This window comes from Loxodonta africana, chromosome 19 (genome assembly GCF_030014295.1).
Source record: "Loxodonta africana isolate mLoxAfr1 chromosome 19, mLoxAfr1.hap2, whole genome shotgun sequence".
Lineage (NCBI taxonomy): Eukaryota > Metazoa > Chordata > Mammalia > Proboscidea > Elephantidae > Loxodonta > Loxodonta africana.
The window spans coordinates 7,068,715-7,090,288 of NC_087360.1; the positions used below are offsets into that span (position 1 = coordinate 7,068,715).

A 21,574-nucleotide genomic window follows, 5' to 3' on the forward strand; every position below is an offset into this window, starting at 1 on the left:
AGCGACCGCATGCGACAGAGTAGAACTGCCCCATAGGGTTTCCTAGGCTGTAATCTCTATGAGAGCAGATTGGCAGGTCTTTCTCCCACGGAGTTGCTGGTGGGTTCAAACTGCCGAACTTTCAGTTAGCAGCCAAACACTTGACAATTGCACTACCAGGGCTCCTTTCTGGCTTGCTGTCTGTATGTTGTTGTTGTTGTTGTTGCAAGGTGCTGTCGAGTTGGTTCTGACTCATAGCAACCCTATGTACAACAGAATGAAACACTGCCAGGTCCTGCGCCATCCTCAGAATTGTTGTTATGGTTGAGCCCATTGCTGCAGCCACTGTGTCGGTCATCTCGATGAGGGTCTTTCTCTTTTGCGCTGATCCTCTTCTTTACTATATATACACAGGGAGAGAGACAGGTTGACAGAGAGAGAGAAAGAGAGGAGACTTGTGGATTTTAAGGCAATGGCCCACATGGGACTTTTTTTTGTCCATTTACCACAGACACATGGGTCTGCATTCCCTTTTTGGACTTTAAATGCTTTGTTGTCAGAAAGATAACTCTTCGTGATGAGACTGCACTTTCCCTCCTCACCACCATGAGCCCTGATGGTGCAATGGTTAACCACTTGCTGCTAGCCGAAAGGTTGGCGGTTCTAACCCAACCAGAGGATCTGTGGGAGAAAGACCTGGTGATCTGCTCCTGTAAAGATTACAGCCTAGGAAACCCTATGGGACAGCTCTACTCTGTCCTATGGGGTCACTGTGAATCGGAGAAGGCATCTAACAACACCTGGAACCTAGTTCTGCTGGTTGTGAGTCCGGTCGGCCTCTCCCCGTGGGAGCCAGGGTGGGTGGGGTCTGGCCCACCACAGGCAGGCACCATGTCCTGGCAAACCCTTAGCCTCTCAGCAGGCTTTCTTCCCTCTAGAGTGGGGAGAGCAGCACTGGCTTGAGGGGCGGTGAGGGCACTGATGTGGCGACAGCCCTGGAACTGTCCCTTCCAGAACAGAGATCTGCCAGGGCATCAAGTCTGAGTGTGGAGGCAGGGAAGCTGTTGCATTGGGTGGAGGGCAGAGACAGGAGGCTAGGAGATCAGGTAGGTGGGTAGGCCCGGTCATGTCTGGGAGGGCCTGGGCTGCCCAGGCCTGGGACTTGAAACTCCATCTGCTTGAGAGCTGACAGTATAGGTGTGTGTGTATATGTGACCGTAGAGAAAGGGGGCAGGTGCAGGACAGAGTGAGCCTCCTCCCTGAAGGCTGCCTGAGGAGTCTGCACAGCACCTCCCCCACCCTCCACCAGGGCTGTGGGAACAAAAGGCCTGAAAGAGCCAGAAGGCCATCGCTGCTCCTTCTAGCCACACCTCCCATCGAAGCCATTGAGGGGCTCTTCTCGCCTCCCAGTTAGGTCCTCTCCATCCTCAGAACCCCACTGCTCTGACCTGTGAATTTTCCCTCATCTCGTGGGCCAGTTGGACCCAGAACTCCTCAAGAATCAGGTTCTCCATCTTTGTCATCTTGTTTTGTACATTGGTCTCTGGCCTCTGGGTATCTGGCACAGGCTGGTCCTCGGATCTCTCACTGCCCAGCCAGAGTGGCCCGTGGAAAAGCTGACTGCCATCCTCAGCACTACCTGGCCTGAGGTGACCCTGCCTGGGCTCTTGGCTTTGGTTGAGAATCCCAGGCTGCCTTCTGCCTGACTCTTCCTCCTGCTTTCTCTGCTTTTTCATCGGGCCTCTGCAACCTCCAACCACCAAAGGGCTAATGGGTGAAAATCCTCTGGTTTGGGACTGAGAGCACAAGCTGGGCCCCGAAAATAAGAACTTCTGCTCCTGTAAGCCTAGGAGCTGGCTGGGGTCCCTGGACAGGGGGAGCTCCGGGCCCTGCAGGGTGCATGTCACTGTGTTCAATTTCAGGACTTGTTCCATAAGTGCCTTGGGTGAGGTCCCTTGTGAAATGGAGGCAGTCTGGTGTCTCCTGTTGACCCTTCTGGTACATCTGGGTTTGTAGCCTCTGGCGTTGCTCAGGGAGACCTGTGTGAGTGATGAAAGTCAGTGCATCTCACCCCTCTCCCACTGGGTTTCTCCCTACAGGATGCTGGCACCTGCATCCCAGTCCCTGACACCCTCCTGTGGGCCCAGCCAGCCATTCCTCCTTCTCCTGTGGCAGCAGCATCAGTGGAGCTTCCTCAGGTAGATCCAGGTAAGGACCCTTCACCTGGACAACTGCACCCTGGCCTCCCAGGGCTGGGGGCTTTGAGGCCACCTCTGGCATTTGGAGTTTTGGGGTGTGGGATTTTATTGCTGTTTTTTTCTTCCCTTGAAAATCTAACTCTATCTGGTTAATGCAGGGTAGATTGTACCGATCAATGCTCTTTCTTGCAAACATTGACTCCTCTTTACTGAACAGGAAGGACCAATCGTCTGTCTCTGGTCTCAGTAGATTCCAGATACGATGTACACTCCTCAGGCCACCTGTTATTCTCCTGTTTATAGGGCACCTTGGGTGGCCCTTTGCTGTTTGTTCTGGGACTCAACCCTTCCCAGTCCCAGTACAGGAGTTTTGCTTTTGAGGGTGGCAGCTCCTTCCAGGGTTCTGGCTGGGGGCCTTGGGCTCCCTGGACACTCTGGCCTTGGCAGTGGGCAGAGGCTGGGGCAGCCGCTGCACCCTGCTTATCACAGCTGTGGTTAATAAGACAAAAACCACCGTGTGTCTGTTTTCGTGTCTACCCTCTCTCTTTAGTTAGCTTTGTGCCACCAGGTTACATATACACAGATGAGAAACTGAGGCTGGGGGCACGGGGTTGCCTGAGGTCATGTAGTGAGTCAGTGGTGGCACCTAGACAAGGAGTAGAACCTCCTAGTGCTCAGGCTGATTCCTGGCCAACGCACCTCACATGCAGCCATCCTCCCGTCTGTCAGTGGAGGCTGGCATGTTGCCGTGGTGCTGAACAGGTTTGAGCAAAACTTCCAGATTAAGACAGATTAGGGAGAAATGCCTGGCAACTGACTTCCAAAATCAGCCAGGGAAAGCCCTATGAGTCACAATGGTCCAATCCACATCCGATCACAGGGGTGGCAGAAGACTGGGCAGCGTTTTGTTCCGTTGTATGTGGGGTGGCCATGAGTCGGGGCCGACTCGACAGAGGCTAACAACAGCAACAGAGTGCCTAGGCCAGTGCCCACTGGCCTCCTACTGCAGTCTGAGAGCAGACATCCTGTCCCTCCCAGCCTTCTCTTCTGCTTCTTTTCAGATCCCTGGAGCCTCAGGCTCACGTCCTCGAGGCATTTGGTAGGGAGAATAGGTGGTGAAATGAGCATCCCTTTGCCCTTCCTAGTCTCCATTGACCCCATCTCCCTATAGGAATCTTTGAGCTTTGGGGGAAGGACACTGGACAGTCCATGTAGGGGAGCCAACATGGTGGAACGAGAGGCTGGGAGAGGGAGGAGCATTTGTGTCCAGGCTTGGGTCAAGGCTACGCCATGGGCTTTATCTGTACTCTCTCTAACAAGTCCCACAACAGCTCTGTGCAGTAGCTATCATGGGCCCCTTTTACAGGAGGGGCGGGCACACCAGGGCTCAGAGATGGCAAAGATCTTGCCCAAGGTCACACAGCTAAGTGGTGGATTTGGGATTGGGACCCGAGTCTTCAGACTGGGAAGCACAGGGCATGCTTTTCCAATGTGGCTGCGGCCTCCCTGAGGGGAGCGTGGTTCCAGTGTAGGCTCAGGTCGGCCCCTCCCTGCCCCAGGCCTCCCCTTCCTCATGAGAAACAGGTCCCCGAGCGCCCAGGTCTCCGAGGTTGCCTCCAGTGTGATGAACACTGCCCCCCTCGCTTCCGTTCCCAGGTTGGCACTGGGGCTTGTTTTCTTCTCTAATTGCTCATTCTTTTCAGTTGCAGTGAAAAGGCCTCCAAGTGCTAAGAAGCCAGAGTGCTATGTTGTGTTTTTTTGTTGTTGTTTTTTAAGTCACTTTCAAAAGTGTCTCGGCTGCCAGGCTGGGGGAGGGGGTAGGACTGGCGCAGTAACACTGAGTGCTGACTCTCAGCTCCTCGCAGTTATTTGCATTCTACAGGGCCCCTCTGGCCAGGGCACCCGGCTCCAGCTCGGAGCAGGGGCCTGGTTGGTAGCTCTTCTGCCCCAAATAGGCACCACTGGGGCTCTGACACTGCCTGTACTTACCCCAAAGGGCCCTGTATTCCAGAGGTGGCACAACAGTTAAGCACTCAGCTGCTAACCAAAAGGTTGGCAGTTTGAACTCACCGAGTGGCTGCACAAAAAAAAACCTGGCGATCTGCTCCCATAAAGATTACAGCCTAGGAAGCCCTATGGGGCAGTTCTGCCCTGTCACATGGGGTCACGATGAGTCAGAATCAACTCAGTGGTACTCAACAACGACAGAGATACAGCCCTGGCAGCCCTTATCTGAAGGTCCTTGCCCATACCTGAAACGCTCTCAGGAATTCCTCTGTTTGATTCTACTTATTCGACAAATCTTTATTGAGTAGTTAATAGGTCCCAGGTACTATTCCAGGTGCCAGGGACACAGCCGTGACCAAAACAGATGGGAGTGCCTTCCCACATGGCGTTTATTCTCTGGCGTTGCCAGAACTTTCCTCACACACTGTCACCTATGTGCTTTGCTTGTACAGTTCCAGCATCTTGAACTTCCCTCTGCTCCCTTCAACCTGTCAGATTGCCGTTTCCCTTCAAAGCCCATTTCAAACACCTGCTTTTTTCTAAAGCTGTTTAAAAGCCTCCACCCGTCCCACATTAGCCTCTTGTTCTTGTGTTGGAGTCCCTGGGTGGTGTAAATGGTTAATACGCCGCTGGCTTCAAACTGAAAAGTTCAAGTCCACCTGAGACGCCTCAGTAGAAAGGCCTGGAGGTCTAGTTCCAAAAAATCAGCCGTTAAAAACCCTATGGAGACCAGACTTACTGGTCTGAGAGAGACTGGAGGAACCCCCGAGACTATGGCCACAGGACACCCTGCTAACTTAGAACTGAAGCTGCTTTCAAAGTCCGCCTTTCAGCCAAAGATCAGACAGGTCTATAAAACAAACAGTAACACACATGAGGAACGTGCTTCTTAGTTTAAGCAAGTACATGAGACCAAATGGGCAACACCAGTCCAAAAGAAAAGATGAGAAGGAAGAAAGAGGGAACCTGGAGTGGAAGGAGAGAGTGTGCTGACACATTGTGGGATTGCAACCAATGTCACAAAACAATTTCTGTATAAATTTTTGAATGAGAAACTAATTCACGCTGTAAACTTTCACCTAAAGTACAGTAAAATTAAAACAAAACAAAACCCTGTGGACCCCTGATGACACAGTCCTTAAGCACTCGGCTGCTAACGGTAGGGTTGGCAGTTCGAACCCTCTAACAGCTCTTCAAGAGAAAGATGTGGCAGCCTGGTTCTGTAAAGATTACAGCTTTGGAAACCCTGTGGGGCAGTTCTACGCTGTCCTACAGGGTAGCTACGAGTCAGAATAGACTCGATGGCAATGGGTAGGTAGTAGGTAAAAATCCTATGGAACATAGTCCTGTTCTGGTACATATGGGATCACCATGATTTGGAGTTGACTGGACAGCATCTGGCTTGGAGTCACTGGGTGGTGCAAACAATTAACACGTTTGGCTTCTAACGGAAAGGTTAGAGGCCCGAGTCCACCCAGAGGTGCCTCGGTAGAAAGTCCTGCTGATCCCCTTTCCTAGTAACTGGCTTTCTCTTTGTTGCCCCAGCAAACTGCCTGCACTGCTGCTAGAACCCTTGGCACACGTTACCTGAAAATATCTGGGTACATAGGTGTCTGTTTCTGCCATCATCCTGGGAACCCTTTGATGAGAGTGACTTGCCTTTGTGCTGCCACCCTTCTCCCCCAAATTCAGGAGTGCAGAGGTGGTACTGCCTGCCCCAGGTCATCCCCACTCCCCAGCTTTCCTAAACACCCACCTGGACCCGGAGAATGGCAGCCCCCATGGGCACAGTCAGTGCCGCCCCTGCCTGCTCGGAGCTCCTCCTGCGTCTGTGGCTGCAGGGCCTGGAGACCCCTGTGCACAGGGGAGCAAAGGTGAGGAGGGGACTGGGATGGTGAGGCAGCCCCTCCTGAGGGCAGGACAGGCATCTGGGAATGTGAAATCTCTCCTCTTCTTCTCCCTCCACCTCCTCCTCTTCTTCTTCCTCATCCCCTCCACTGGGGGCTGAGGAAGGAAAGGGCTCAAGGAGCAAGGTTTATTTTTAGAGAAGCCCCTTGCTCCCTTCCTGAAGATGGGGGTGAGGCAGGAGGAGGCCTGGCTCCCCTCACCGTGGGGCTGTTTTCTGTATCTGTTGACCCAGAGGCCAGGATGGTGAAGGAGTGGCTGTCTCTCACCAAGGGGTGCCCAGTCGGGGAGAGCAAAGTTGAAGACTGTGGCCACTCTGAGCAAGCCACAGGACTCTTCATATTTGCTGTTAGTCTCAGTGTCCTCCTTGGGTGGAGGCCCCCTTGGGCCCAAAAGCCTGGAGGCTCTTACAGTCACTTCCTTCCTGATTCTTCCCTCCCTGGATGTGGAGCCCCTTGGAGGGGCCGCAGCGCAAGCAGCGGCGGGTGCTTCCTGCCATTGTCTGTGACAGGCCTTGCTAAGGTCACATCTCCTAGGGAGGAAGAGCACTAATGACAGTGGCAGGACCTCAGACCACAATAGCAACTGACACACACTTTCCGCCCCCCCACGCTGGCCTCTCTGCCTTCCTGCGCGCGAAAGAAGGGGCCCTCTCTCCAGCACCCACGGAGCTTCACCTGCTGGTCTTGGCTTTCTTCTCCCCTCCTCTCCGGCTCCACCCCTGATGAAGGTTGGCCTTCCCACTTGCTCCCTGGTGGTTTAGGTCTGTGATAACTGGTGTATTAAAGGCTGCAGCCAGCCAGCAAGAGGAGGGTGGGCGGAGGGGCTGGAGCATGCAGCAAGGACGGTGAGGGTGAGCTGGCCTCAGTGTCTGCTGTCCCCACGGTGACTGAGGAGAGCCGGTGAGAGCAATGTATGACCCAGTATCATCTCGTCCCCTCCTGCCTTCTCTGTCTTCATTTTGTTTGTTGAGGTGATACTTTGGCATGTGTGTGTATATACACATATGTGTGTGCACACATGTGCACACACACACATACACGTGCAACATGCATGCACTCAAATGTGCACGCACACATTGCTCAGGCCTTGGGGCAGGATGTGCAGAGGGCTGCAGCTGGCCGGACTCCCCACTTCTTCCCTGTGCCGATGCCCTGCTGAAGTTCCGGCCCTTTCCATCCCCGCAGTCTTCCTGCCCTCAACACTGTCCAGGTACCCACGCCCTGGGTTTGGCCTGTGTGCTTAGGTGGAGCACGTCTTCCTAGGAATGCAATTTGTTTTGTCCAGTGCCTTCTCTGTGTGGACTGAGATGCTCTCTGGTTCTTTGCTCTGCTAATGTGGTGTGTTACATTGACTGATTTTCTAATGTTAAGCCACCCTTGCATTCCTGGGGTAAATCCCATGAGATCATAGCACATAATCCTCTTAATATGGTTTTGGATTTATTTGCTAGTATTTTGTTGAGGTTTTTTTCATCTGTATTCATAAGGGAAATAGGTCTATAGTTTTCTTGTGTTGTCTCTGGCTTTGGTGTCAGAATAATGCTCGACTCATAGAATGAGCCAGGAAGTGTTCCCTCGTCTTCTATTTTTTGGAAAAGTTTAAGAAGAATGTAGGTTGTTTCTGTAAGTGTTGATTAGAATTCCCTAGTGAAGCCCTCTGGTCCAGGACTTCATTTCTTTGGAGGTTTTAATCACTGACTTATTCTCTTCACTTGTTAGGGGGCTGTTGCAATCTTCTATTTCTTCTTGAGTTGATGTAGGTAGTTTACGTGTTTCCAGGAATTTATCCGTTTCCTCTAAATTATCTAATTTGCTGGCGTCTGATGGCTCATGGTATTCTCTTAGGATTTTTTTTCCCGTAGAGTTGGATGTACCGTCCCCACCTTCTGATTTTAGATGTTTGCGTCTTGTCCAAGAACCCCATCTTCAAGCAGGAGGCAGAGCTGCGGTCCTCGGGTCCCCGTCCCTGCCTCTGCTCTCACGCACTGTGGAGGTTCACACCAGCTCGCGGGGCTTTCCGGGGTGGTACACACATGCTCAGCTGTGTACCCTGGGTGGGCGGGGCGGTGGCAGGGCGGTGCAAGACCGTGTGAGGCCCAGCTCTGTCATGTGATCTCGTCACTACAAGCCCCCTCTCGCCACTTTCCTGCTCCCTTTTCCTCCCCTCTTTGCCCTCCCCAGTTCGGATAAAGAGCCCACTGCTTCAGGATATTCCTGTCTGTTCCCCTGATGGTGTGCGGGGAACCAAGGGAGCCTGCTGTAGGCTACCCAGTTGTGGCCAGGCGGCCCCTCGAAGCACTTGCTTAGAGCTGACCCCTTGGACCCCACCTCCAGGGGCAGCAGCAGGAATTTCTGCATCTGTGTCCTCCATGTCATCTCCCTGCTTGGTTCCTTCACAGCCTTCCTGAAGACAGTCACCTCTGCTCCTGAAGGTGGTGTCCAGAGCTTGGGCGACTCGGAGGGGTGCCTGAGATGATGCCATTCAAGCTGGAGGGTGGGATAGCTCAAGACCGTTCGTTTTAGCAGCCTGGTCTACCCCACAGAGGACCGAAGTCTATTCATGCAGCAAATATTTATTGTGAAGTCAGGAAAGGCTTCTGGAACCAAGGCCTGGGATTAGGGAAGTGCAATGCAAAGGGGGGTGTTTGAGGGTACGCCTGTCCAAGCCAAGTCTGCCTGGCCTCAGTCTCTCACATACAGAGGGATGGCACATGCCCTCTGGCTCCAAGAGTCCTGTGTGGCCACGAGGCAGGGACAGGACCAGCGCAGAGAAGTGGAGAGCCAAAGGATGCCCAGTGCGGTGACCACGGGACTGTGTTTCCTGCCCCCACTGCCCCCAGGAGCAGACCACTGGCTCCTCAGGCAAAACAGACCCCCTTACTGTGTCTCCCCAGCACCCTAAGCCTGCCACCTCTGGTTTGGCACGTTGCTTTTGTTTTGTTTCTAACAACTGCACCAAAATGTAATTTACATACTATTCTCTTAAATGTGTACAGTTACGTAGATACTAGTGTACTGAGTTATTATAGTAGTGTATTTAGTTCACCACTATCAATTTTATAACATTTTCCTCACCCCAAAGAAACCCCACCCCTTAGCCATCACTCCCCAGTTCTCCTCTTCCCCACAGCCCCTGGCAACCACAAATCTGCTTTTCATCCCTATGGATTTGCCTATTCTGGACATTTCATAGAAATGGGATCATACAATATTTGCCTTTTTGCGACTGGCTTCTTTCACTCAACATAGTATTTTAGAGGTTCATCCATGTCGTAGCATGTTTCAGAACTTTGTTCTTTTTCACAGCTGAATAATATTCCATTGTGTGGATGTTGTTGCTGTTAGGTGCCAGGGAGCAAGTTGCAACTCATAGTGACCCTGTGTACAACAGAAGGAAGCACTGCTCGGTCCTGTACCATCCTCGCAATTCTTGTTATGCTTGAGTCCATTGTCGCAGCCACTATGTCAGTCCACCTCATTGAGGGTCTTCCTCACCATCCTTGCTTCCAAGAAGCATTCTGGTTGTACTTCTTCCAAGACAAATTTGTTCAGTCTTTTGGCAGCCCATGGTATAGTCAATATTCTTTGCCAATACCACAATTCAAAGGCATCAGTTCTACATTTTGCTTATCCATTCATCATTTGATGGACACTTGGGTTGTTTCTACCTTTTGGCTCTTGTGAACAGTGCTGCTGTGAACACTGGTATATCTGTTTGAGTTACTGCTTTCAAGCCTTTTGGGCCTGTACCCAGGAGTGGAATTTCTGGGTCACGTCGTAACTCTGAGAAACAGCCAGACTCTTCTAAAGCTGCTGCACCATCTTTCATTGCACTTTTTAAAAAAATTGTTTTAAAAATATATAAAACACAACATTTGCCAATTCAAGATTTTTCACATGTACTATTCAGCAACACCAATGGCATCAGTCATGTTCGTTGCACATTTTTTATAATAATCTGTGTGGACAATTGTATAGGACAGTGATTAATGCAGGCTCCAGAACCAAACTGCTTGGGTTCAGATCCTGGCAGAGAGAGACCTTGGGCAGACTCCTTCCCCTCTCTGTGCCTCAGTGCCCTCATCTGTAAAATGCGAACAATATCAGTACCTGCCTTGCGTTGTCTGAGGATTGAATGAGTGACTGTGTGTGAAGTGCTTTGTAAGGGCTTCGTATGAGTCACTGTTGTTATTATTCCCAAAGGCCACGGGTGCTGGGCACACGGTAGGTGCTCTGTCAGTGGGCTTTTAAATGGGTGCAGAGGGCTGCCTGGTTTCCCTGAGAAAGCCTCCCTCTCTCAGTGCCTCCAATTCTTCTGATCCTGGGAAGAAGTCTCTTAGGCCTCTCAGCAGTCTGTAACACCTGATAATCTCTTTCTCCACTGGAGGGGCTGCCTGAGGGTAGCCCGCAGCTGTAGGGATATGAGAGGGGGTGGGCGTTGGGGCACCTCCAGCTTTGAGAGTCTAAACCCAGGAGCACCAGGTGTAGGCGCACCTGGGTAATTAATATGTGGTGCTGGGGAGGCAGCCCCAGACCTCAGTGTGCGCCCTCCTCCTCCTCCTCCTCCTCCTCCTCCACACCGGCTCTGCTCTGAAATCAGTCACTTGGAAGGAGACGTCATCCCTGCCAGGAGACATCAATTGGAAAATTTTCTGGGAAGCTCAGCACTGCAGATGTGGCCCAGAGTCCCCAGTGCCTTGTAGCCCCAAGCACAGAGATGGGCCCTCCCCCGCCTTGGGAGGGGGAGTTATTCCACCTGTCCCGCTGTAGGAGCCCTGGCCAAGGGGCAGCTTCCCAGCCCAGAGGCACAGGGTGTCCTTGAGGGACAGGAAGGCTGGCAGCCTTCAGAGCGTGCTCAAATAACTCTTCTGCTACCAGCGCCCTAAGGAGTCCTGGTATGGCCTTCCATGCTTAAAAAAAAAATGACAGCTCTCGGTGAGCCAGCAGGAGAGAATCGTCCATCTTCTCATCCAGCAGATGTTTATTGTTCTGGGTAGTGGCAACAGCAAGGAAGAGGCACCCCCACTGGGACAGGGAGACAGACACATCTTAGCCTCGCAGTGCACTAATGGAGAGAGCCTTCCAGTTGGGCTTTAAAAGACACAGCGGACTTTACCAGGAGAGAAGAGGGAAGGGCAGAGGGAGCAGCATGAGCGGAGGCCTTCAATATTCAAAGTGCATGACATATTTGGGGATGGCAAGAGGCCCCAGGTTGCTAAAGAGTGCAGTCACGGGGTGGTGAGGTCTGGAACAGGCTGGAAAGAGGTCTGCTCCCTGAGGTTGGTGACGGAGTACATGGGATCCAGAAAACTCACTCCTTGTCCTTGGGGCTGTACCTGTGATGTCACGGGGTGTTCTCAGACCCGTCACTGTGCCCAGCAGGGAGGAACTTTGTCTTGGCCATTTGTAGCACCTCACACTGCCTTGCCTCCTACGATGGGGCCTCCGCCCCCCTCCTCAGTTTCTGTCAGACTCCCACACCCTCCTTTCCTGAGCCGTGGCCTATTCCAGCTTCTCCAGGACTCAGAGCATCTCTCAGGGCCGGCAGAACAGCCCTCCTCCCTGAGGGAATGAGGTGCATTTGTGGAGTGGCCACAGAGCACCAGATGCCCCCTTGGCACCCCACACACAGGGTTCTCATCACCCTGACTGTGCTGCAAGCAGACGCTGATGTCCCCATTTTGCAGATGGAGACGTGGAGCCCTGGGCAAGCTGAGCCCCTTGCTCCCTACCGTGCCACCAGCTCACGACAGCAGATGCTGGGTTTCAAACTGCTGCATCCTGGCTTTCCAAGCTACTTCATTTCCCGCCTAGAACTCCTTGGGGTGTCTGTTGGCTGTACTCCCCAGTGGACGCCCCTCGTCTTCCCCACCAGCCACATGGTCTTTGTGTCCTCCTCCCCAGCTGAAAGCCGGAAGTTGCTGGGTTAACAGGAAACGGCACACTCCTCTCCATGGCCTGCCCAGCACCCACGTCCAGGTGCGAGGGTGCAAGACAGGAAGGCGTCCCCCTCTCTGACCTTGGGTGGCAGGCGACCTGCTTTTCAGGAGCACGTGCGGGAAGCAGGCAGAGCTCCAGCCCCCCTTTCTTCTCCTTTCTTCCTTGGAGCCAGCCTGTGCGGTCTGCTCTGATTAGTGTGCTGACGTCAGGAGCCGGGTCACCTTTGGTATCCCCGCGGCCTAGCAGCTGCGATGTGCGCCTTTAGACTTGTCCCTGCATCACGGCAGAGGCTGTGGCCAGTGGGGCAGGGGGATTATGTTGTTCTCAGCTGGCTGTGGCCACCTGCCTGGCCTGATCCAGCTGTTCCTTCCTGTCACCCACTGCCAAGCAGCAGATGTTGGGGTGAGGTCAACCTGGGAGCTGGGGACCTGCCCATCATTTTCACGTGAATGTGTTCAAGGCTATTTCTGGCCTGACCATTATCCCAGTGGCTTCAGGAGATAAATATAGACATGGATTGAGAAGCCCCAGTGGCACGGCAGGCGGGCGGGCAGAGCTGGGTGCATTTGGATAGACGGAGGAGCTTGGCTATAAATAAGCCTGTGAGAATGCTCCCCGGCTGGCCACCGCTCCTCTCTGCCTCCCTCCCAAAGCACAGTGGTGCCTGTGGGGTCTAGTGGCGGACAAGAGAATGGGGGCGGCCTGTGGGGATGGGGAGGAGTGTGTGGTGGTACGGGCCTGGTGGGGAGCCGGTGGCAGAGGGCAGGCTACTGGCAGTGCTTCCTCCGTACAACTTGGAGCTGAGAGAAGGGAAGTGGCTGGGCCACCTAGCAGGAGTCTGGGGAACTCCAGGTGGAGGGACAGGAGTGTGGGTACTGCTGAGGACGGTGGCCTGGCCCAGCATCCCTGGCACAGGGGCTGCACGCAGAGGCCTGGGCCTGCATTCCTGCTGGCGCTCCACAACTTCCACAACCCTGTGCCCCCTGCCTCATTGGGGCTGCTTCCTCCACCTGGATCCTTCTTCCTGACAAGAGTACAGCTTTGTTTACCTACTGACTCCTACCCATCCCCCCCACCCCCCGCGCTGCCCAGCTGCTGGCACCCGGGGACCCTTGCTGAGGCTACAGGTGCTCCTGGTCCTGTGGCTGGTACACCCCCTCTGCCCCTTCCTCACGCCTCCTTCACACCCTCCTCATTCCCCAGCTGCCTCCTCCTTGTTAGAAGCGTTAGAAGCATATTACCAGGACTGCTGGTGAGAGAGGAGGGAACTCATCCCCAGGAGACAATTTGAGTGGGAAAGGATGGAAGTCATGAGCCAGCCAGAACCCTGGGAACTCACCATGAATAAAAGATGGTTGCCGTGCAGCCACACTCTTGGGCAGTGGCTCCCTTCAAGTCTGTCCTTCTTCAGCCTCATTAGGCAAAGACCAACAAAGACTGGGAGCTGGAGTGGGGGCAAGGCCCCTGTACAGTGGAGGAGTGGGTGTTAACATCATAAGTGAATGTCCAGCCAGGCTGGGCAGAGTGCTGGAGGGCCTATCCATCCTACCTGAGGTTGTTCCTGCAGCTCTAGGGACCCAGGGCCACTCAATGTGTGTTACAGATTCCATCACCCAACGCCGAGTACAGGCTCTGGGCATGTATGAGAGACGAACTGGGGACAAGGCATCTATCTACAGGCAGCTGTGACACATGTGATAACAGTAGGGAGAGGGGTATCTATTCCTGGGGTGCCAGAGCCAGTCGGGGAAGGGCTCAGGGGAGTGCAGTCCCCTGGATGGGAGCGGTGGAGTAGGACGAAGGATGGCAGGCCTGCAGGCAGAGGATGCAGCCTGTGCAAAGGCCCTGAGGCAGGAGGGGGTGCTGTGGGGTAGTGTCCTAGAGAGTGGTGGGGGCTGAGCTGAGACAAGGGGTTGAGATGAGGCAAGGGGCTTGTCGGCAGGCCTTGTGTGCTGGGTGGTAAAGAGTTTGGATGTTGTCTTAGAGGCCCAGGGGGAGCTCCTGGGGTCTTCAAGTAGGAGTAGCACACTCTGCTTTGAGCCTCAGGAAAGGCTCCGGGGATGCTGATTCCACACAATGACACAATGACAGGGCTGGGGCAGAGGAGGCTGGGGACAATATCACGATGTCTTCCTTGGTCGAATACCCGAAAGATTTTTTTTAAGGCAAGCTCACATGTGTGTGTCTGCCTCCTACTTCTAGAGATGGGGTGCTGGGCCATGGCCAGTAGGGCCAGCTGCCCCACATGCTTAGCTCCTCTTGTCACTGGAGTGATGGCTGCCTAGCACGCTTGGCCACCACCACTGGCCTGAGCAGGAACAGAGATAACTGGCTCTCCAGGGGCCGGACTCATGGCCTGGTGTCCCTCTCCAAGCTCTGACTGTAAGAGGGTATGTGTCAGGGGGCTCGGCCCCCTCTGCCCGTCTGATCTCGCTTCTCTCCCACTGTTGCTGGGCCGCTGTGAGCACCAATGCCAGAAAAAGAAGTGAGTTAGCAGAGTGTTGTTTGACGGAAAGATAAACATGTTTGCATTCAGTGAACCACAGAGCTGAGAAGTTACCCGGTCACATAAATATTGTCATGTGTTTGTGGTTCTGCGGGTGTACACTGGTAAATAGAGAGGAAAAAGGAGAGATTGTGGCATGGCCTGGCCTTGGGGGAAAGGTGGCTGTGATTGTTCACAATTGGGTGCGTCACAGTGTGAGACGCAACTCCAAAGTCCTGGAACCTTCACAGAGTGAGGAGGTCAGAGCCAGGAGGCTCTTGAAGGACGTAAGTCCAAGGGCTTCATTTCTCAGATGGGGAAACTGACTCCCAGGAAGAGTGGGGAAGGGGGTGTGTCCACAGCCTGGTGTTGAACTTGGGACCAGGATCCCTCACTGAGGTCTGTCACTCCTCGTCCCCACCGTTGACGGACACACAGGCCGTGTTGGGACGTGCCATGCAGGCCGTGTTGGTGACTGAGTTCCCAGCTTGGGTTCCCCATCCGGCTGCACCCCCTTGTACCCCGTGAGCCCAGGAGGACAGTGGCTGCGTCTGATGTGCATGGCTCAGGAAGATCCTGAACTTTAGAGTCAGGTGGCATGGGGCTCTGCCAGTCACTAGCTCTGTGGCCGGGACAAGTGACATCCCCCCATGAGCCTCTGCCGTCGTCACTCTGCCAACTGGGGACCATAAAATGTTCCCTTTGAGGGTTGAACTAAGGAGCTCTGGTGGCACAGTGGTTAAGCACTTGGTTGCTAACTGAAAGGTTGGCAGTTTTAACCGACCAGCCACTCTTCGGGAGAAAAAGGCCTGTCAGTCCGCTCCCATAAAGATCACAGCCTTGGATCTTATGAGGCAGCTCTACTCTGTCCTATAGGGTCGCTATGAGTCAGAATCGACTCAACGGCAGTGGGCTTAGGGCTGAACTAAAATGAGGATTGACTGAAATGCACTGGGGTGCGTCAGCTCTATGCGCCACCTCACTGGACAGTTCCACTGCCCTTTGCAGTTGGCAGTGGGGGCCCCTCTGCATGCAGGAAGAAACTGAGGCCCAGGAAGGCTAAGACTCAAGGGCCTCAAAGCCTGGTCCTGCCTTGGCTCTGCCGCTGTGCACATGGGGCTTATTTCTCCACAAGAGCTGTGACCCCCAACCCTGGTGGGTACTTGTCGGCAGCCGGGTGTACAGACAGGGGTCTGCTCAGAGGTCGGGCTCCAGCTGCATGGCTTGAATGGGCCACTCTGAGCCTGTCTCCTTGCCTGCCCGTGCAGCTGACCCCTGACCAGGCCAGCACTGACAGACACATCGCTGGTGGCTCATGCCTGGTGCCGAGCTAGCACCCAAAAGCTTGGAGAGCTGTTTAGAAACCCTTCTGTTGCTGTTTCAGCTTTCACTTTGGTCTGAAGACGCTGGAGCAGGCTTACGAAAGCCCCTTCTGTCTCTCGAGATCTAGGGAGAACAGACTGGCCAGCCCCCTTGGGTGCTCAGTAAAGCTTTGGGGGACACCCCTCTCCTCCCCCAGGCCCCGGAAGCTGTGTTTGGAAGGAGGAGGCTTACCCACCAGTCCCACGCTGCTGGAGCTCTGGTTTTGTGAAGGGCAGCATCTGGGCCTTTGAGGTCTGTGCAGAGCGGGAACAGGGACTGATGGCCCTGATCAGGTCAGGATGAGGGGAGAGATAGGAGGGCTCCTGCAATGACCAGCTTCCCAAATTCCTTGCTTTATGGCTGCAACAGAGGTGGCTGTTTGAATAAGGTACCCTGAGGCCTCTACCCAGTTTCCCGGCCAAGCAGCTCATGTAGCCCTCATGCGGCTGTTTGTGAGCCAGGGATTGGGGGAGTAGGCAGGGCTTTGCGGGCAGGTGGAGACCCCAAGGCCTCTGCTGTCTATTGCTGTCCCCTTCCCTGGGGCCAACCCCCAATCTGTGCTGAGTTGTTGTTGTTGTTAGGTGCCGTCGAGTCGGTTTTGACTCATAGCGACCCTATGCCCAACAGAATCAGACACTGCCCGGTCCTGAGCCATCCTTACAATCGTTACTATGCTTGAGCTCATTGTTGCAGCCACTGTGTCAATCCACCTCATTGAGGGTCTTCCTCTTTTCAGCTGACCCTGTACTTTGCCAAGCATGATGTCCTCCTCCAGGGACTGATCCCTCCTGACAACATGTCCGAAGTATGTAAGATGCAGTCTCGGTTGTACTTCTTCTAAGATAGATTTGTTCGTTCTTTTGGCAGTCCATGGTATATTCAATACTCTTCGCCAACACCACAATTCAAAGGCGTCAATTCTTCTTCAGTCTTCCTTATTCATTGTCCAGCTTTCACATGCATATGATGCGATTGAAGATACCATGGCTTGGGTCAGTCTCATCTTAGTCTTCAGGGTGACATCTTTGCTCTTCAACACCTTAAAGAGGTCCTTTGTGGCAGATTTACCCAATGCAACGCATCCTTTGATTTCTTGACTGCTGCTTCCATGGGTGTTGGTTGTGGATCCAAGTAAAATGAAATCCTTGAAAACTTCAATTTTTCTCCGTTTATCATGATGTTGCTCATTGGTCCAGTTGTGAGGATTTTTGTTTTCTTTATGTTGAGGTGTAATCCATACTGAAGGCTGTGGTCTTTGATCTTCATTAGTAAGTGCTTCAAGTCCTCTTCACTTTCAGCAAGCAAGGTTGTGTCATCTGTATAACGCAGGTTGTTAATGAGTCTTCCTCCAATCCTGATGCGCTGTTCTTCTTCATATAGTCCAGCTTCTCGTATTATCTGCTCAGCATACAGATTGAATAGGTATGGTGAAAGGATACAACCTTGACGCACGGCTTTCCTGACTTTAAACCAATCAGTATCCCCTTGTTCTGTCTGAATGACTGCTCTTGGTCTATGTACAGGTTCCTCATGAGCACAATTAAGTGTCCTGGAATTCCCATTCTTTGCAATGTTATCCATAATTTGTTATGATCCACACAGTCAAATGCCTTTGCATAGTCAATAAAAAACAGATAAACATCCTTCTGGTATTCTCTGCTTTCAGCCAGGATCCACCTGACATCAGCAATGATATCCCTGGTTCCACGTCCTCTTCTGAAACCAGCCTGAATTTCTGGCAGTTCCCTGTCAATACATTGCTACAGCTGCTTTTGAACGATCTTCAGCAAAATTTTGCTTGCATGTGATATTAATGATATTGTTTTATAATTTCTGCATTCAGTTGGATCACCTTTCTTAGAAATTGGCATAAATATGGATCTCTTCCAGTTGGTTGGCCAGGTAGCTGTCTTCCATATTTCTTGGCATAGACGAGTAAGCACTTCCAGCGCTGCATCCGTTTGTTGAAACATCTCAATTGAAATTCCGTCAATTCCTGGAGCCTTCTTTTCTGTCCATGCCTTCAGTGCAGCTTGGGCTTCTTCCTTTAGTACCATTGGTTCTTGATCATATGCTACCTCTTGAAATGGTTGAATGTCGACTAATTCTTTTTGGTATAATGACTCTGTGTATTCCTTCCATCTTCTTTGGATGCTTCCTGCATTGTTTAATATTTTCCCCCGGAATCCTTCACTATTGCAACTCGAGGCTTGAAGTTTTTCTTCAGTTCTTTCAGCTTGAGAAACACCGAGCGCATTCTTCTCTTTTGGCTTTCCATCTCCAGCTCTTTGCACATGTCACTATAATAATTTACTTTGTCTTCTCGAGCTGCCCTTTGAAATCTTCTGTTCAATTCTTTTACTTCATCGATTCTTCCTTTGGCTTTAGCTGCTTGACATTCGAGAGCAAGTTTCAGAGTCTCCTCTGATATCCATCTTGGTCTTTTCCTTCTTTCTTGCCTTTTTAATGACCTCTTGCTTTCTTCATGTATGATGTCCTTGATGTCATTCTACAACTTGTCTGGTCTTTGGTCATTAATGTTCAATGTGTCAAATCTATTCTTGAGATGGTCTCTAAATTCAGGTGGGAAATACTCAAGGTCGTATTTTGGCTCTTGTGGACTTGCTCTGATTTTCTTCAGTTTCTGCTTGAACTTGCATATGAACAATTGATGGTCTGTTCCAAAGTCATCCCCAGCCTTGTTCAGACTGATGATACTGAGATTTTCTGTCATAACTTTCCAGAGAGGTAGTCAATTTGATTCCTGTGTGTTCCATCTGGTAAGATCCATGTGTATAAAAAAAATATATATATATTATTTTTTATTTTTTTTTTTAGTCGCCGTTTATGTTGGTGAAAGAAGGTATTTGCAATGAAGAAGTCGTTGGTCTTGCAAAATTCTAAAATTCGATCTCCGGCGTTATTTCTATCACCAAGGCCGTGTTTTCCAACTACTGATACTTCTTTGTTTCCAGCTTTTGCATTCCAGTCACTAGTAATTATCAATGCATCCTGATTGCATGTTCGATCAGTTTCAGACTGCAGCAACTGAGAAAAATCTTCTGTTTCTTCATCTTTGGCCCTAGTGGTTGGTGCATAAATTTGAATAATAGTCGTATTAACTGGTCTTCCTTGTAGGCGTATGGGTATTATCCTATCACTGACAGTGTTGTACTTCCGGATAGATCTTGAAATGTTCTCTTTGCAACACCATTCCTCTTCAAGTTGTCATTCCCAGCACAGTAGACTATATGATTGTCCGATTCGAAATGGCCAGTACCAGTCCATTTCAGTTCACTAATGCCTAGGATATCAATGTTTATGTGTTCCATTTCATTTTTGACGATTTCCAATTTTCCTAGATTCATACTTCATACATTCCAGGTTCTGATTATTAATGGATGTTTGCAGCCGTTTCTTCTCATTTTGGGTCGTGCCATGTCAGCAAATGAAGGTCCCGAAAGCTTTACTCCATCCACATCATTAAGGTTGACCCTACTTTGAGGAGGCAGCTCTTCTCCAGTCATCTTTTGAGTGCCTTCCAACCTGGGGGGCTCATCTTCCAGCACTATATCAGACAGTGTTCCGCTGCTATTCATAAGGTTTTCACTGGCGAATGCTTTTCAGAAGCAGACTGCCAGGTCCTTCTTCCTAGTCTGTCTTAGTCTGGAAGCTCAGCTGAAGCCTCTCCTCCATGGGTGACCCTGCTGGTATCTGAATACTGGTGGCATAGCTTCCAGCATCACAGCAACACACAAGCCTCCACAGTGTGACAAACTGACAGACACGTGGGGGCCTGCGCCAAGTGTACCCCTTACATCTCTGCTCCCCAAAGTGTCATTGTCGGCCCCTGGTGGGTGAGGCTCAAATAAGACAAGCACTTTTGGAGCAAGTCACCTTCTCTGTCAGCCAGGCCAGCATCTCAGGGACAGGTCAGGTATGTTCCCGCATGTGGACACAGCAGCTGTCCATGGTTGACAACACTCTGCCAGCCACTTGGCCCTGACCAGACCTTTCCTATAGTCTCCAGCCTGCCAGAGGCTGGCTGTAGCCCTGACCCCAGCCCACACTGGCCTCTCACTCCTGTCTGGGGCCTTTTCCCTAAGCTGTGGGGCCAGCCCCAGAGTGCAGGAGGGGAAGTCCACCCCAGAGGGTATGGCGGCATTGGCCCAGGCCAGGCTGAGGGGCTCTTTGTCATTCCCAGACCCGGATTCCTCACTCTGACCTTGGCCTTCTCTGAGGATGGTGTTACCAGGCCGTGATATTTCTTTTGAGATGCCCAAAGCTGGCAATAGGGTGGCCTTGTCCAGAGTCGTGGCTGGGCCCTGATGTTGGACAGTGTTGTGTTTGGCTTGTCTGTCCCAGTTGTTGCTATTTTTTCAGCAGGAATAAGAATAGCCGCTGACCGCCTGAGGTAAGGGCCCTGTTCATCCAAAGCCTGGATGGGTGTCGTTGATTGAATTATGTCTCCCCAAAAATGTGCGTATCAATTTGGCTGGGCCATGATTTCCAGCACTGTGTGGTTGTCCTCCATTTTGTGATTGTAATTTTATGTGAAAAGGATTAGGGTGGGTTTGTAACATCCTCGTTACCCAGGTCACCTCCCTGATCCGAAGTAAAGGGAGTTTCCCTGGGGTATGGCCTGCACCACCTTTCATCTCTCAAGAGATAAAAAGGAAAGGGAAGCAAGCAGAGAGTTGGGGACCTCATACCACCAAGAAAGCAGCACTGGGAACAAAGCGCTTCCTTTGGACCTGGGGTCCCTGCGCCTGAGAAGCTCCTCGACCAGGGGAATATTGATATCAAGTAATCTTCCTCCAGAGCTGGCAGAGAGAGAAAGCCTTTCCCTGGAGCTGACACCCTGAATTTGGACTTGTAACCTACTAGACTGTGAGAAAATAAATTTCTCTTTGTTAAAGCCATCCACTCCTGGTATTTCTGTTACAGTAAGACAATGGACGTGGTCTTGGTGTTGCTGCTCCCAGTTTCTGGGGACAGACAGTTACTGTGTGGAGGCTGGTTTCTGCCTGGTCCTGGCCTGTCCCCAGGTCTCTGGTTCCATGTGTAGTGAAGGCCGGTCAGACAGTTACCCTGTGGGGGCTGGTGTCTGCCTGGTCCTGGCCTGTTCCTGGGTCCCTGGTTTTATGTGTGGTGTAGGGAGGGACTGGCCCAGGAGCTGGTGCCTCAGGGCTGGGAGCCGATCTGCTGTGGGGTTCAGAGGAGTGGGCTGCCGTGCGGCTGGGGGGGCCCAGCATCAGGAGCAGTGAGTGGCCCCACTCCTGAGCGTCCTTTAGCCACCATCCTTGGCTGATTACAAGTGCGGTTTTAAAGATGGATGTTACCTCTCAAACGCCGTCTGAGTTGCTGAGGGGCTCAGAGGATGGTTCTGTGGAGAACTGTAGGCAGCAGCCACAAGGGCTTCCAAGAAGGGGGAGTGAGGCCCTTTCCTAGCAGAGAGGAGAGCTGAGGAGTGTTGGCATTCCTCTTTCCCTGAGGCAGGGAGACCTGAGCCCTTAGGTGAGGAGAGCGTCGCCTGGGGGAGAGGTGGTGATGGAAGGTATGTCCCGAGGCCCTGCTTTGAGCCCCAGAATCTCAAACCTGAAGGAGCCTTTGGTCAGACCCAGAAACAGAACTGAGACTAGACCCAGCTGTGATTGCTAACAGCCAAGAGATTAGGGGGAGGGAGCTAAGTATTT

General features: G+C 52.2%; 1 protein-coding gene across 5 annotated transcripts in view; it reads left to right on the forward strand.

The window, feature by feature from the left end:
• PITPNM2 (phosphatidylinositol transfer protein membrane associated 2) overlaps nucleotides 1-21,574 on the forward strand; it is a 146,562-nt gene that overhangs the window by 35,555 nt on the left and 89,433 nt on the right. For 4 of the 5 annotated variants that reach the window (XM_064272120.1, XM_064272123.1, XM_064272122.1 and 1 more), the window contains exon 2: nucleotides 2,079-2,187. The gene's annotated coding sequence lies outside the window, so the exon portion shown is untranslated. Of the gene's footprint in view, nucleotides 1-2,078; nucleotides 2,188-6,163; nucleotides 6,820-21,574 lie in introns of those variants that run through there. The other variant, XM_064272121.1, reaches the window with a different exon arrangement.